The sequence below is a fragment of the Hippopotamus amphibius genome, chromosome 2, assembly GCF_030028045.1.
Source record: "Hippopotamus amphibius kiboko isolate mHipAmp2 chromosome 2, mHipAmp2.hap2, whole genome shotgun sequence".
NCBI lineage: Eukaryota > Metazoa > Chordata > Mammalia > Artiodactyla > Hippopotamidae > Hippopotamus > Hippopotamus amphibius.
This window is the reverse complement of record NC_080187.1, coordinates 8664367-8680740: the sequence shown is the minus strand read 5'-3', so window position 1 is coordinate 8680740 and position 16374 is coordinate 8664367. Positions and strand designations below refer to the sequence as shown.

At 40.7% G+C, this 16374-nt stretch overlaps 1 protein-coding gene and 1 pseudogene across 1 annotated transcript in view; one reads left to right on the top strand and one right to left on the bottom strand.

Annotated features, from left to right (window-relative positions):
* Positions 1-16374, top strand: part of GARNL3 (GTPase activating Rap/RanGAP domain like 3) — a 117076-nt gene that overhangs the window by 11549 nt on the left and 89153 nt on the right. The gene's annotated exons all lie outside the window — the stretch shown is intronic.
* On the bottom strand, positions 10683-10782 carry LOC130847284 (U6 spliceosomal RNA; annotated as a pseudogene).

The window sequence follows — 16374 nt, the reverse complement described above, 5'->3', positions numbered from 1 at the left end:
TTTTGGGAGTAGATTTCAGCCACTCTAAATTCTCTTTTTGGTCCCCGCGAAAGTTCCACAAATTCCCTTCCAGACTCGCCTTTGGATGCTTCCCCTTCTTGTCCCACTGAGCCTGCTCCTGCCAAGGTCACCAGAGACCTTCCAGCAACCAAATCCAGGTGACGCATCTAGTCTTTAGCTCACGGGCCACGCTGCACATGCACCCTGTTAAAACTTTCCCCTCCCTTGGCGTCTGTGCCTCTGCTCTCTCGTGCCTCTGCTCTCTCGTGCTTCTCTTTCTGCCTCCCTCCTGCACCTTCTCAGCTTCTTTTAGGGAGTGCTTCTCTTCCGCCTGGCCCTTGCATTTGGATGGCCTCAGGGTTCTCATCTCACTCCACCTGCTCCTCCTCCCGGTCTTTCCTACCCGCATGGCTTCAGGTAGGTCTTTAGGCTGGTGACTCACAGATCCATGTGTTCTTCCCGGGTCTCTATCCACATCATATAGGACCATCTGCACAAATGCCCACTGGACATCACCATGGGCAACTGAACCTTAGAATGCCCACTACTGCACTCAGCATCATCACTCTTTGCCCATAGCCCACATCCAGTCTCTTACCAAATCCTGTTGGTTATGTGTTCTCAATAGGTTTCATGGCCAAGTTGCTCTTATTCACATGGATGTACATATACAATGCCAGACAGTCTTTTGAGGAGATAGATAGATGATAGGTGATGATAATAGGTAGATAGATAGATGATAGATAGATGATAAACAGACATATATACATATATATGTATGCATGGAAATATGTATTATGTATACCCACCAATATAAATTTCACAACTACCTGATGAGTTATAGACACTTTTGTTACCCTCATTTTATAGATGAAGTAACTGAATTTCAAAGAGATTAATTAACTTGTCCAAAGTCACACAACTAGTAAGTTGCAGAGCTTGTCCCCCTGTCTTATGCACAGTAGGTTGTATTTATTTAAAAGTTCTGTGATCTCTCCATTGTTACAGGCTATGCTTCAGTGCCCCTCATACCTTACTGTGCATAAAAATCACTTGAGAAATTGTTTAAGATTCAGGCTCTGATTTGGCATATCTGGAGTGAGCCAAATAGTGTGCTTTTTTTTTTTTTTTACAAGCTTCCATTGTGAAAGTGATTTTTAATTCTTTATGTATTTCTCATTTGATCTCTTAAGGAGATAGGAGTAGGAAAAGAACAGGTAGTTTGCTTCTATGAACTCCCTTCTTGGGGTGACATTTGTGTCATTTCCTCCTTCTGGCACTTTTTCTTGCTCTCCCTGACTTCTCAAAGATTCCATTCAAGCAGTTTTGACAAGAACATCCAGTTTGTCAGAATCCTCAGCTGTAGTTAACCTGAGTCTGGGGGCTGATTGCCTTGATGCTACAAATATCCCACCCTATCAGCATCATACTTATGCTTTCAAACAAATAACAAGAACAACAAAACAACAAAAAGTCTTCACATCTCTCCTTTGCTGATGGAATAGAGCTTTAGCTTTCCACAAATGGAGTCAGCCAGTCTTGGGAGCCTTCACGCCTCTGGCCCACGATCCAGCCAAACAGGCCTTTACTCACCATCACCCAGGCCTCTGGGGCTTTTTTACGCCTCTTCATCCTTATAAAATGCCTTCTTGAAATACACCCCTACCAGGGCTGTTTTCCATGCAGCCTTACCTGATTCCCCTGTGGGAAAATCATCTTCCACTCTTTAGAACCATGCAATTCTTTGCATTTCTCTTTGGCACCTGTCATATTTTACACTGAAATTATTTGTGGGCCTTCCTTATACCTTTTCAGTGGGCAGGACTCATGGTTCTTTTTTGTAGTATCCCCAGTGGCACCTAGCTCACTGCCAAATGTGTATGTATCACCTAAAACAGTGTATTAGCTAAAAGATCAATTTTGCTAAAAATCTGGTGTCTGATCAATTCTTTTTTCTTTTCTTAAATTTTTATACTACTTTCCAGTCTCTGTGTGTGTATGTGCACATGCATGCTGATATACTTTTAAGCATACTTTTCTGGTTATAAAAGGAATACGTGCTCATTATGGAAAAAGTGAAATATACTGAAAAAGCACCAGAAAATTAAATTTCATCTGTAATCTTACCACCTATGGATAATCACTATTAAGATTTAGTGTGGGTCCCTTTAGTAATTAAATTTATATACAAAATGGTTTCATATAGTTTATTGTGCTTCTTTACTTAAAAACAAAGTAGTCTCTTTTTGAAGACACAGATACTCTTTCAAAAACAACTTTGTCTTCTTCCATCTAAATCTCTTATTGCTTCCTTCTGTATGTCTGATTGCATTGGCTATGCACTGGCTAGGGCTCCAGAACAATAGTAAATATCATGGTTGCAGGCATCCTTATCCTGCAACTTACCCAGAAAACAGGTAAATTTTTTAGACCTGAGAGTTATCTTTTCTCAATCATTGTGTGTCTGAGAATGTCTTGAGCTAAGCCTTCCATAAGAACAGCTTGGCTGGTTTTTAAATTTCTGAGTCATCACCTTTCTCTCTTAAAAATTCACAAATTTTGATCTGTTACTGTATTATTTTCCTAGGCCTGCCATAACAAATTACCATAAACTGAATGGCTTAAAACAACAGAAATTTCTTCTCTTGTAGTTCTAGGGGCTAGAAGTCTGAAGTCAAGATGTCGACAGAGCCACACTCCCTCTAAAGGTTCGAGGGAAAAATCCTCCCTTGCCTCTTTCAGCTTCCATGGTTCCCAGCAATCCCTGACATCCTTTGGCTCGTAGCTGCATCACTCCAGCCTCTGCTCCTGCATCACACGGCCTCCTAACCTGCATTTCTGTATCTGCATCTCCCTCTTTCTCTTATAAAGACACCAGCCATTAGACTTAGGTCCCACCCTAATTCAGTGGCCTCATCTTATTTAATTACATCTGCAAAGACCCTCTTTGCAAATAAGGGCACATTCTGAGATTCCAGGTGGATGTAAAGTGTGTGTGCGGTGGGGATGGGAGGTGGGGACACCATTCAAGCCAGTACAGGTACTTTCTGCCCTTTAGTGTTCAGAAAGAAGCCTGAGACACTTTATTTTCTTTCTTGGTAACTTTTCCTGCCTGGATCTTTCTCAGACTTTCTTCTTTATTCTTTTATTTAAAAAAAAAAATGTTTCCCACAGTTTCTTTGAGTCTTTCTCTTCTCACCAATTTTGCCTAAAATGTTGCATCTTTGCGATTCTTAGACCCAGGTCCTATGTCACAGATGGATATTTCCTTCATATGTAGCTTTGATTATTCCTCATTTCTCACCCTGAAACAATAAGGAGGATCTTTGTCTCTGTCCTCTGTAACAGTCTTTTCTGTCTCATTATTTTCATTTTACTTTGTTCCTTTTCATTGTGGAAAGGCATCTCAAATGATCAACCTATTACTGTCTCTGTTTTCTACAGTAAACATTTTGCTTTCCTCCTCCAATGAGGATTTTAATCCTATGTTTGCATCTTTGGTCCTCTTTTATCTTGCCCACTTCCACAAGCTTTATACACTTGTAAAAATTCTCTTCTGTCTTATTGAGGACAACAACTGCTTTTCTAAACTTTTATTTTGATTTTATAGTAAAAAATGATGCGCTTCATTTTTTAGTTTTCAGGATCATGTGTAGCATTTTTTTCATAACTACCATATTGTTGACTTTTTTTCCTTTTTACAAAATCTTCAAACAAAACCAAAGAGCTATTCAGACATTGTATTTTCAGCCGAAAGAATATACAGCTGGCCCTGAGCTCTCATTGTCCTTTTGGGGACTGCAGCTTCTTGGAACCAAACATCTGGATGGCCAGTGGTTGTCAAAGCTTCCTGGTCAGTATCCAGAATCTTGTTGGTGTTTATCTTGTAGAGCTCCGCTGGAATGAGATAGGATGTTCTCCATGCTTGGCTTTTTGCTGCTATGAACCAGTGACTCTAGAATGTATACATATAGCCAGGACTTAGGGGGCTACAGTCTGGTTGGAAGAGGAGTATTAATGTTTGCTTAGCTCTTTACATAAGCTTGAGAAGATGCCATCTGTGTAGATTAAAGAACGGGATGGAGATTATGAAGGTGAAATCTGCCCCCATCCCCAACCACACTTTGGTGTGCCCAGCTGCTTGGCATATTGGCAAAACCATGTTCCCCAGGGTTCTCTGCTACCAGGACCCTTCCTGTCTCTCTCCCTACCTATGGCACTCTGCTTATGAAGACTGCGTTTTCTAACGGGGACTTTGTCTCCCTCCTTCCCCACATCTTGCCCAATGTTTTCTTGGAGAGAAAAAGAGGCGCTGAAATGACTGGAGCTACCTTAAAAAGCAGTACCCGTGCAGTAAAAGGATGACTCCCAATGTTTTCTTATTATAGACCCAATATTTCTTAGCCCAAATGAGATGGTAAAGAGAAAAATAAATTGCCACCCAGCTTTCTATGATGAACACCAGATTTCTGTTTGGGGCAACAAAGTCAGTGACCAAATATGTTTCCCAGTTCTTCTCCATTGGCCATATAGTAAGTATGAAATGTCCTGATGTTTTGGCCATAGGATGGACAGCCAGTCTTCAGACTCACGAATTGTCATCTTTTGTGCTGAATCTTCACAAATATTTTAGTGGAAATTTGAGTATCAGGGACTTCTAGTCAGATATTATTTAAATGAAGAAACCAAGATGGATAGAGTTTGAGATGGAGGGTTAGATGACAGTACTCATCCTGACTTGCCTCAGATTTCTCAATAGAATAGCTGGAAAGGTCATTGCTTAGAAGAAAATGTGTTTCCAGAGTGGTAACTTGCTGACTGACAAGTCAGGACCAAGATGGGAGATGTGATGGGAAGTGAAAAGGAATGGAGAAAAGAACTGAGGAGTGGTAGTGAAGATCTAGGCATGGTCAAGGAGCACGAGCTTGCCGTAGGCCTAGTCATATGGAAACTTGTTTCTTTGAACAGAGAAGGGAAGCGTGAGCGTTTACTTGGTAAGAGGTGATTGAGAGCTGGGACTTGACTTGGGCTTCAGGAGAACTCCAGCAGTATGAAGGCGTGTGTGTTAGTAAATGCAGTGTTGATGTGGTTAACCACAGACCCCCAGCTGGAATGTGTACCAGAAAGAGCCAGAGTGGGTTATAAGTCAGGTACAATGATGAGAATGCTACACCAGTGTGGGTGAGAGCAGGTTTGGGGTCTTAGTAGTGGATGGTAAAGCCATGAAGTCAAGTGAGATCATTAGATTTGAGACAGCAGAAGGGCGTGAGCTCAAGACATCAGATGAATCATTGTGATGGACGTTGAGTTTACTGAGGATGATGGCCAGAGATGTTAATGATAAGTCTGAGCCCAGACCCAAGGCCTTGGTGGTTCTTCAGCCAACGTTTATCTTCCTAGCTGGAGATTCTTCTAACTGATTCAGGTGCTCGGACATGCGCCCTGGTGCTCAGCACTCCAGCCCCCAACCTCCCACATCTTTTCCCCCACCCCTCGGCACAGGCAGAATAGGATGGAGGTGAAGAGTGGGAGGAAGAGAACATCTCCTCTGGTTCCTGCTTCCCACTCCCTTGCCTCTCCCTGCAGGCTGCAGAAGTGAACCCAGAGTGATCAGGAGAAGGGGCCCAGGAGCAGCACTCACCAGTCAGGGGATGGCTCATTCCACCCATGTTCAGGCCTTATCCCCCCACCTTTTTCTGATGGAAACATTTTAACTTTCTTCCCTTCTGAGCAGTACTTTTTTTTTTCCAGGAGAGATTTTATTTTATTTTATTTTTTAATTGGAATATAATTGCATTACACTCTTGTACCAGTTTTTGAGGTACACCAAGTTCAATCATCTGTATTTATACACATATCCCCGTATTCCCTCCCTCCCTCGACTCCCCCCCACCCTCCCCGTCCCAGTCCTCTAAGGCATCATCCATCCTCGAGTTGAACTCCCTTTGTTATACAGCAACTTCCCACTGGCTATCTATTGTACAGTTGGTAGTATATATATGTCTATGCTACTCTCTCACTTCGTCTCAGCCTCCCCTTCACCCCCCGCCCCCCCAAACCTCGAGTTCTCCAGTCCATTCTCTGCATCTGCGTCCTTGTTCTTGTCTTGTCACTGAGTTCATCAGTACCAATTTTAGATTCCGTATATATGAGTTAGCATACAATATTTGTCTTTCTCTATCTGACTTACTTCACTCTGTATGACAGACTCTAGGTCTATCCACCTCATTACATATAGCTCCATCTCATCCCTTTTATAGCTGAGTAATATTCCATTGTGTATGTATGCCACATCTTCTTTATCCATTCATTTTCTGATGGGCATTTAGGTTGCTTCCATGTCCTGGCTATTGTAAATAGTGCTGCAATAAACATTATGGTACATGTTTCTTTGGGGATTATGGTTTTCTCTGGGTATATGCCCAGGAGTGGGATTACTGGATCATATGGTAGTTCTATTTGTAGTTTTTTAAGGAACCTCCAAACTGTTTTCCATAGCGGCTGTACCAACTTACATTCCCACCAACAGTGCAGGAGAGTTCCCTTTTCTCCACACCCTTTCCAACATTTGTTGTTTCCAGATTTTGTGATGATGGCCATTCTGACCGGTGTGAGGTGATACCTCATTGTGGCTTTGACTTGCATTTCTCTGATGATGAGTGATGTTGAGCATCTTTTCATGTGTTTGTTGGCCATCTGTATGTCTTCTTTGGAGAAATGTCTATTTAGGTCTTCCGCCCATTTGTGGATTGGGTTATTTGCTTTTTTGGTATGAAGCTTCATGAGCTGCTTGTATATTTTGGAGGTTAATCCTTTGTCTGTTGTTCCGTTGGCAACTATTTTTTCCCATTCTGAGGGTTGCCTTCTAGTCTTGTTTATGGTTTCTTTCGCAGTGCAAAAGCTTTTAAGTTTCATGAGGTCCCATTTGTTTATTCTTGATTTGATTTCCATGATTCTAGGAGGTGGGTCAAAAAGGATCTTGCTTTGATGGATGTCATAGAGTATTCTGCCTAGGTTTTCCTCTAGGAGTTTTATAGTGTCTGGCCTTACATGTAGGTCTTTAATCCCTTTTGAGTTTATGTTTGTGTATGGTGTTAGGAAGTGTTCTAAGTTCATTCTTTTACATGTAGCTGTCCAATTTTCCCAGCACCACTTATTGAAGAGGCTGTCTTTTTTCCATTGTATATTCATGCCTCCTTTGTCAAAGATAAGGTGCCCATATGTGTTTGGGCTTACTTGTGAGTTCTCTATTCTATTCCATTGATCTTCCTTTCTATTTTTGTGCCAGTACCATACTGTCTTGATCACTATGGCCTTGTAGTATGGTTTGAAGTCAGGAAGCCTGATTCCACCAACTTCATTTTTCCTTCTCAAGATTGCTTTGGCTATTCGGGGTCTTTTGTGTTTCCATACAAATCGTAAGATTTCTTGCTCTAGTTCTGTGAAAAATGCCATTGGTAATTTGATCGGGATTGCATTGAATCTGTAAATTGCTTTGGGTAGTACAGTCATTTTCATGATGTTGATTCTTCCAATCCAGGAACATGGTATGTCCCTCCATCTGTTTGTGTCATCTTTGATTTCTTTCATCAGTGTCTTAAAGTTTTCTGCATACAGATCTTTTGCCTTCTTAGGCAGGTTTATTCCTAGGTATTTTATTCTTTTGGTTGCAGTGGTAAATGGGACAGTTTCCTTAATTTCTCTTTCTGCTCTTCCGTTGTTAGTGTATAGGAATGCAAGAGATTTCTGTGCATTAATTTTGTATCCTGCTACTTTACTAAACTCATCAATTAGTGCTAGCAGTTTTCTGGTAGAGTCTTTCGTGTTTTCTATGTATAATATCATGTCATCTGCAAAGAGTGACAATTTTACTTCTTTTCCAATTTGGATTCCTTTTATTTCATTTTCTTCTCTGATTGCTGTGGCTAAAACTTCCAAAACTATGTTGAATAATAATGTTGAGAGTGGACACCCTTGTCTTGTTCCTATTTTTAGAGGGAATTCTTTCAGTTTTCCCCCATTTAGAAGGATGTTGGCTTTTGGTTTCTCATATATGGCTTTTATTATGTTGAGGTAATTTCCTTCTCTGCCCATTTTCTGGGGAGCTTTTATCATAAATGGATGTTGAATTTTGTCAAAAGCTTTTTCTGCATCTATTTAGATTATCATATGGTTTTTATCCTGAGCAGTACTTTCTAAGTCAAGAGTATGTGTGTTTGTGTGTGTGTCTGCATGTGTATGATTTGCATATGCAAATGGCCTCCTTGACCAGTATTTGTAGTTTTAAAAATCTACTTATGTTGGAAATCATTTCCCAAAGGTCCTGTACGTCTTCCAGAATAAATTGCATTATAGCAATGCAACCTTCAGCTCCCCCAGGCAGAGTTGCCTCTCCAGCCTCTGACTGCCTGCAGTGCCCCATCCTTACTTCTGTGCCGTGGCATTTAACCAGGTTGTGTGTGATTTATCTGTTTACATGTGTGTGTCCCCTTCTCAGTAGGTTCTGTGCTCCTCCAGGGAAGGGATCATGTTGCATTTGTCTTTATAAATCCAGCAGTTAGTACAGGCCCTGAGAAATAGGTTCTCAATAATGTTGGAAGAGTGACAAATGTTTAAACAGAACTTCCAAGAGTTAAATGCAGCATTAAAATGGTTTAATCATACTAACAATAATTGGGACATTTTATATTGATCATTACCATATTATTATTAAAATGCATGTTGTTGTAACATGACCAAGCACTTCCTATGTCCAGACGCTATTCTAGGCTCATTCCATGTTTTATATTATTAAATCCTCTCCACAAGCCTAGAAGTGGCTACAATCATTATCCTCATTTTAGAGATAAGGAAAATGAAATTTAGAGGAAAAATTAAATGATTTGCCCAAGGTCACACAGCTAGTAAGTGTGGAACTGAGATTTGAACCTGATCAGCTGGGTGCCAAAACCCACACTTGTAACCACTCATTTTAAAGAAAGGAGATGGGGCGGGGGATGGAAATCTGAAATATTATTTTTAAAAATATAATTTACATAAATTTTAAAAGATTTTGTCCTAGGTTAAAATACTGTTTCTATGACTTATATACCTGAATGCCAAGTACACAATGCATGATAAGCAGAGATCGCGGGGATCCTAGCCCTGCTTAAGGTATGGAACAGACACCAGCCCAAAGAAACAAAGCAATTCAATAAAAAGAAGAGCCTTATGTTCTTGAAAATTTATGTATTTGTATTAATGTAGGAAATATTCTCATCTAATTGCCTCTAATAGTAAACTAATAATACTTTTGTTTACAGTAGTTAATGAATAACACTTTATTCTTCCTGTTTTTCATTTTTTCTTTTACATTAATTTGTTAAATCATACAGATAGATATTATTGCTTGGATGTTAATTTTTTCCAGAAATAAAACATCTAAAACATTGAACACTGTTTAGTGTTAAATGAATCAGTTACAGTTCGGCTGAGATGGGACCAAAGTCGCTAATCCAGATACTAAATTACATGAATTTCCACCGTTTTTAGTGTATTTAACCAACTGAAGGCATTTCAGCCTGAAAAACCGAATTGCTCTTGGTCACCCAGAGGTGCATCAAGGTCCAGCATGTCACAGTCCTGTCCAGTAGAACTTCCCATGACTGTGGAAATTTATCATTTGCTCTGTCCAGCATAGCCACTGCCTGTGGCTACTGAGCACTTGATATACAGACAGTGCAACAGAGGAACTGAGTGGTTTTTTAAATTTTATCTTAATTAATTTAAAATTAGATTTAAACGGGGCTGGTGGCTCCAGTATTGGCCAGTGCAGGAACTCTAAAGCAATTCCTCACAGGACCAGCAGATCCTAACCAAGTGATGATTTGATTTGCTTTTCCCCTTTTCTCTCTTGGGCACAGTCCTCAGCACTGATCCTTTGGTTTATGACCAGATTAGAGACGTTAACAAAATAAAGTAAAATAACCTAAAAATCTTGTCTTTTTTCTTAGCATTACTGATATTAAATATACGTTAAGTCTTTTTCCCTGAACTTCTGCACCAAAACAAATGCAAAAGAATTCTATTTGTGTCTTCTGTAGGGAAACTCCCCCTGCGTTCCTGGTGAGTGAGGGTATGGCTGGCAGGTGGGGAAGGGGCCCAGGGGCCCTTCCCCTCCTTGAAGACCCTCTGAGCCAGGGCTGCCTCTGTAGGTGGTGTTCTGACAATCTCTCCAGTTCTGCAGTTATTGATATACTCACGTTTCTTTCTCTTCTTAAAAGAATCTTCATTATGTGTATTTTCCTAGAAAATTTCTATTTCACTAAAGTTTTGGGTAATATTTGCATAGTCTCATATGGTATTCCCTCACACTTTAAAAATCTCTTTTCTTCTTAGCAATTATATTTTCTTTATCATCACTCTGTATACGTGTTTTTCTTTGCTTTTAATTAATTTATTTATTTTATTGAAATATAGTTGATTTACATTATTGTGTTAGTTTCAGGTGTACAGCAAAGTGATTCAGTTATATATTTATACACATTTGTGTATATACATGTATATATATATTTTTTCAGATTCTTTTTCATTATAGGTTATTATAAGATATTGAATATAGTTCCCTCTGCTATACAGTAAGTCCTTGTTGTTTATTTTATATATGGTAATGTGTATCTGTTAATCTTAAACTCCTAATTTATAAAAATATGAAATGAATTTGCATATCATCCTTGCTCAGGGGCCATGCTTATCTTCTCTGTATTGTTCCAGTTTTAGTAAACGTGCTACCAAAGTGAGCACTCTTTGCTTTTTAGAATCAGACTTACTGGCCATCTCTTGGATGTGTTTGTCGATTCTGCTGCCTTTCTAAATCTATAATTTCTACTCTGATCTTTTATTGATTCCTTCCCCCTGCTTTTCTTGGGTATGTTTCATTGTTATGTTTGTATATCCTAGAAGTTAATGCTTTAGTTCATTGTTTTTATTCTTTCTTGTTTAATAATGAAACAACTTGAGAATATGAATTTTCCTATAAATACAGCATCATAGCATTGTCTGTTTTGATGGGTACTGTTCTCGTTGTTGATGTCTGGATAGTGTCCAGTTTTAGTTTTCCTACTTGGCCCAAGAGTTTTTTCAGATGTATGTTAATTCCCTTGTTTTTATCCTTTTGACACTAATTTCTCATTCACTTGCACTATACTAAAAAAAATCTATACAGCTTCTATTTTGTAGAATTTATTCATGCTTGCTTTCTACCCAGTATTTGATCAGTTTTTACAACTTTAATAGATGCTCTTAAAAGGTGTGTATTCTCTGTTTGTACATTGGTAAATTCAGTATGTGTCTATTAAATCATGCTAATTAATTTTATTATTTGATTGCTTTGTAATTCCTTACTAGTTCTTTCCTTGACCTATCAGAGAGAAATACGCTAAATCCCCCATTATAATTATAATTTTAAAACTGCATCTATTTATAATAGCTTTGTTTTATAATAAGTATCTATAATTATTCTATTTTGGGAGTTAGTAGATCTATTTATCCATGTACCATAACTTTTTAAATTTGACATTTTTCTCCTAAGTTCTACCTTCTGATTTTATTATTCTCTCTTCATTTTTCCCAACTTACCATGAATATTTTTTACTTTGCCTTTCTTTTTCATGATTGATTGTCTTATTGTATTTATTGTATTGTTTTATTTTGTTATCTCTTGCAGTTAGTTGGATTTCATTTGTGTTTCCAATCCTTGAGTCTTTTTTCCTTTAATAAGGGAGTGTAACCCATTGATATTTATTGTAATGTCTGTGCTATTCCCTGCAATAACCTCTAGGGGGAGTTCCAGATCCCTGCTAGCCACTTCCTCATTTTACCCCCTCCCTCATTCCATCCTTCAGGAGTGCAGATCTGAATTGATCAGATTAAAAAACATCTTACAGGTCACTGAACTCCTGGGTAGGAAGAGCACTTGCAAAGGTCAGAGCATATGTGGGAATGTCCTTTTTGGACATTTCTCTCGAAGAATAACAAAGGGCCAGATGTACTCTTGTGTGAGGAGACTGACTGACTCCCTCCTCTCCGCTGGCTTTGGAGGGGTGAGATCTCAGACTGTGTTGCTCTCTAGTTTGTTTCTAAACCTTTCAGGCTGGTCTACAGTAAATAAAGGCATTCTCTAGTTGTAGTCTAGCTCAATTAGTAGGGGACCTTACCAGAGGGTAGTTGGTCTAGGGAATGATTTGGTTAGTCTTGGATTCTCCTCCCGAAGACCATCTTAATTACACCCAGTCCATTATTCCTTGCATTTTCCTCCCAGGTATGTTCTCTGTGTTTTTGATAATCATTTTCCTCTGTTCATCTCGAACTGATATTCTAATTTACTCTTTTGGGGGCATTTTTTTCTCAATATCTAATTTTGAATTCACTGTGGTCACTGTGAAATGTGGTCTACATACTATGAAATGTGGTCTGCATTTCAAAATTCAGAAACCGTGCTTTACATCTGAAAGCTGATCACAGATTGTTCCATATTCATAGATCAAATATCCTCCCAAATTATTACAATTAGCGATGGCCTAAAATTTCCTTGTGCTTTTTGTAGTAAATATATTTCCTAGAACATTTGCTCATTTTAAATTGTGGACTTGTCATAGATTTAATGATTTTTTTCTTTGTCCTTCCTTATAGGGTATATTATAGGGTATATAGTTGGCTTAGAACATCAAAATGCAGTTAAAAACAAGTGTATTTCTCTGTTACATCCAGCCAAGCATTTTAAGCTGTTGGGTGGCTCTGCCTCACACAGTGAGGCTCGGGATGAACCCTCTGTCTTCAGTATGGACTTCAGGGTCTCTCTGGTCATTGAAGTTCAACCAGTGGAGAGGGAAAGAGCATGTGGTTGGGCACCTCCCCTCCCTAAAGGGCCAGGACCCCTGCATGCCACTGGGACTCTGACCTACCTGCAAGTGGGGAGAATGAAGTCAAATGGCCACCTTGAAGGAGCTATGGTCTAGCCACATGTCTGGCTACAATTCCATTCCTGTGGAAGATGGTGAGAATGGATTTTGGCAGCAGCCAGAACTCTGTACCACATGGAAAGCGTCGGGGGAGAGGGCTTCTAGGTTGTGCAGTATCTGACATTTAGATGGATTCTGGTAGACACTGCATCATTCCTGAGGCAAATCTCCTTCCAACAAAGGGAAGAGTTTATAGATTTTTAATAGTTTTATTTGGCCAGATCAGAGGCTTATGAGGAATAATAGAAAACTACTGATAGAAACAGCTTCTCTGCTGTGTTAAAAGCATTTTTTTTTTCCTGGAGTGTTATTTTTTTCAACCCCTCATTCACTGGAGCACTGTCCCCTTTCACATCAGCTGGTGTACCAGTCCTCATCGGCACCAGCCCCTACGGCACCCTCTGGTTTATTGAGCCAGCTGCCCGAGCCAGCTGTGCAGGTGGGGGTGGGGACAGGACGGGGGAGCTCTGGGGCTGCCATTCCATGTGCCAGCAAGAGTCACTTCCCCAGTGTGACTGGTAGGTTGCCTTCCCACCTACTGCCAGAACACCCACCCTCACCTCAGACAGGCCCTGCCAGCGTGAGCTCAGCTGTGTTAGTTTGACCTGCTGAGTTGGACTAAGTCACTACTCAGGCTGCCTTTCTCTTGCAAATGGTGATTCAAGTGATTTGGTCAGTCTTTCACCTTGGTCTTTCTTTCATGATAGACCTGATAGAATCTCTTTGAAATTTCTTGCGTGAGTAATGAACCTTCTCGGTTTCTGGGACTAGAGTAGATCTTACCCCCAGTCTTATATCCCTTTGGTCATTTCCACAGGGATTTGGCATTCATCTATTCAGATTTCTTGTGTAGTAAGTATTTAGTGAGTATCAGTACCGTGTCAGGCAGTGAGCATAGCTCTGGAGACGCAGTGGTGAGAAAACCATAGTCTTCCTGGAGCTTCTCAGTGGGAGTGGAGGGGATGTGTGAGGGGAGAGAGGCATAAATCAGGTAACGGCACAAAGGAACGTCAATCAGGACCCTGAGGACCACGCTAGGACCTGCAGTGGGGGCGTTCTCCAAGGCATTGAGGTCAGGGAAGGTGTCTTTGAGCAGCGGGGGCCGTGGTGAAATTGAGTGATGAGGCGTTCACGAGGGGAAGGGGGAGGAGAGGACTCTCCAGGCGAGGGGTCCTGTGCGTGCATGTCCTCTGGTGGGAAGGAGGAGGGTGCCAGGATAGAGGTGGGATCGTGGGACAGTCAGATTCGCAGTTGCCAAAATCCCCTGGACGCCTTGGTGTGGGGAGTGGTTTGGAGAGAAGTGATTATGGGTGGATGTACAGGCCAGTTAGGAGGCGTTGCAGTCACTCAGGAGAGAGATGACAGTGACCTGATGGAGATGGGGGTGGTGGAGATGGTGATGGTGACAGAGTTAAACAGGTTAGACTGAGGCAGGAGTTCAGGGTCTTCATGGATTTTGTGATTATAGTTCAGAGAGAGCGAAATTCTTTCTAACCATCAAATCATTAAACATGTCCTTCCTTTCTTCTTCTTGAACCTTTCAATCAAAATAAGGGATAAGCTTCTTGTTCTAATCTCAGCAAGGAAAAGGGGCATCATAGCCTGTGCCTGGCAGTGTCTGGAATATAGTCCACCTCTATTTATACGTGTTTTGTGAATTGAATAAGTGAATCAGTGAATGACCATCAGCTCTTCTCTCAAGCCTTTGAGTCCTGGATGAGGCTGGCTATAGTGAGGACTGTTATCTATGAACCTCTAATTGGATGTGTGCATCGCCCCCTCTCATTATATGCCTGTGGCAGACATCAGTAACTGATTGCAGCTCTCTTTCCTTGCCAAGTCCAGATGTGACCTCAGAATGTCCGCTCACTTGTGGTTTATTACAGCAAAAGGATACAGATTAAAATCAGCCAAGAGAACAGACATTCCTGACGGAGCCCAGGAGAGTTCCAAATGCAGATCTTTTCCCCTGGGGTCATGGTCATGGCAACGATGTGTGAAGGTACACATGGAGTGTTGCCAACCAGGGAAGCCCTTCCCAGTCTTGGTGTCCAGAGGTGACCTGATACCATGTGACTCAAAGCCCCCACCATACTCTCCTGCGTGGCTCAGTAGTCCCCAGGCAAAGAAACACTCACGCAGGACATTCCCGGGCCTTAGAGATCAGCTCCCAGGCACCAAGAGCAAAGGCCAGACTGCTCTTGGGCAAATTAAATTCTTCACTACGTTGCCTCTGGTGCCCATCTTCAGTTTATCAACAGTGCAATGATCTGATGACATAAAAGCTAAACATGTGCATAAAAATCTTCTTCACGTTTGTTTTCAGGAGTTATATCGCAGGGTATGGGTTAGATGTAGATTAGGACCTTATCATGGACATTCCGTGGAGGGTGGTTAAGTAGGGTAGTGGTCAGGTGAGGATAACAGGCTTCCGGAATCTGACTGCCTGTGTTCACATCCCAGGCCTACCACAGATTAGATGTAAACTTAGCTAGTTATTTTAACCTTTCTCTGCCTCAGTTTCCTCACTCATAAATGAGGATAATGGTAGTACTTACTTTGTGTTGTTTTTATGAGAATTAAATGAGATAACATATGTTAAGGCCAGAGGGGTACACGGCACACAGAAACTCTCAATAAAGATTAAATACTATTATTTTTATATTTATCTCGGGAAAAGTTTATCAATCCTTTTCAAACAATCTTCCTTGGGAAAAGTTGTAGAGTCTTTCCCTGAAATTTTTCCATTTATTTTCACACCTTCATATCTCTTAAACACGAGTAAAAATGAGATTATCGTTCTTAAGAAATTGTTATCTCTGTACTGGATGAGACTTGAGTTACAGTGGTGAGACGTGCCCCTCTGGGCAAGTGTGTTCTAATGAGTCTGGGATATGGAAACTGTTGGCAGATCTTCGCTGCAAATTTGTGAGCAGATTTAAAAGATTAAAAAAAGACATATTTTCCCAAGTTGCTACTGAGAAATCTAGAAGATTTAAGGGCAAAGTAAGTTAAATCTTGAGTCAGTGATTTGAGGACTGATGCACCGAGCCCTGATTTGCTTTCAACTCATCTCTTTCTAGCACCGAGCTCCTTGAATGAAGACTTTCTATTTGCAAGCATCACATTGCTGGAGCTAAAATACAGTCTGCCAGCCGTGGAAGGGCCTAATTGGCCTTTTGGAAACTGTTTGAAACTGAATGAAGCACAAGAGCTTTCTGTGATGGTAGTAGAGCCTTCAGTTTCTGCCAGCCATTCATTGTTTTTTAGGCTTTCCTGTGAAGGCAGCTGAACTTGAGACTTGGCTTTTGGTTTTGCCATCTGTGAGCTACCCTTGTCCTTGGGTGATGTGCATTAAGGTTGTTTTTCAGGGAGC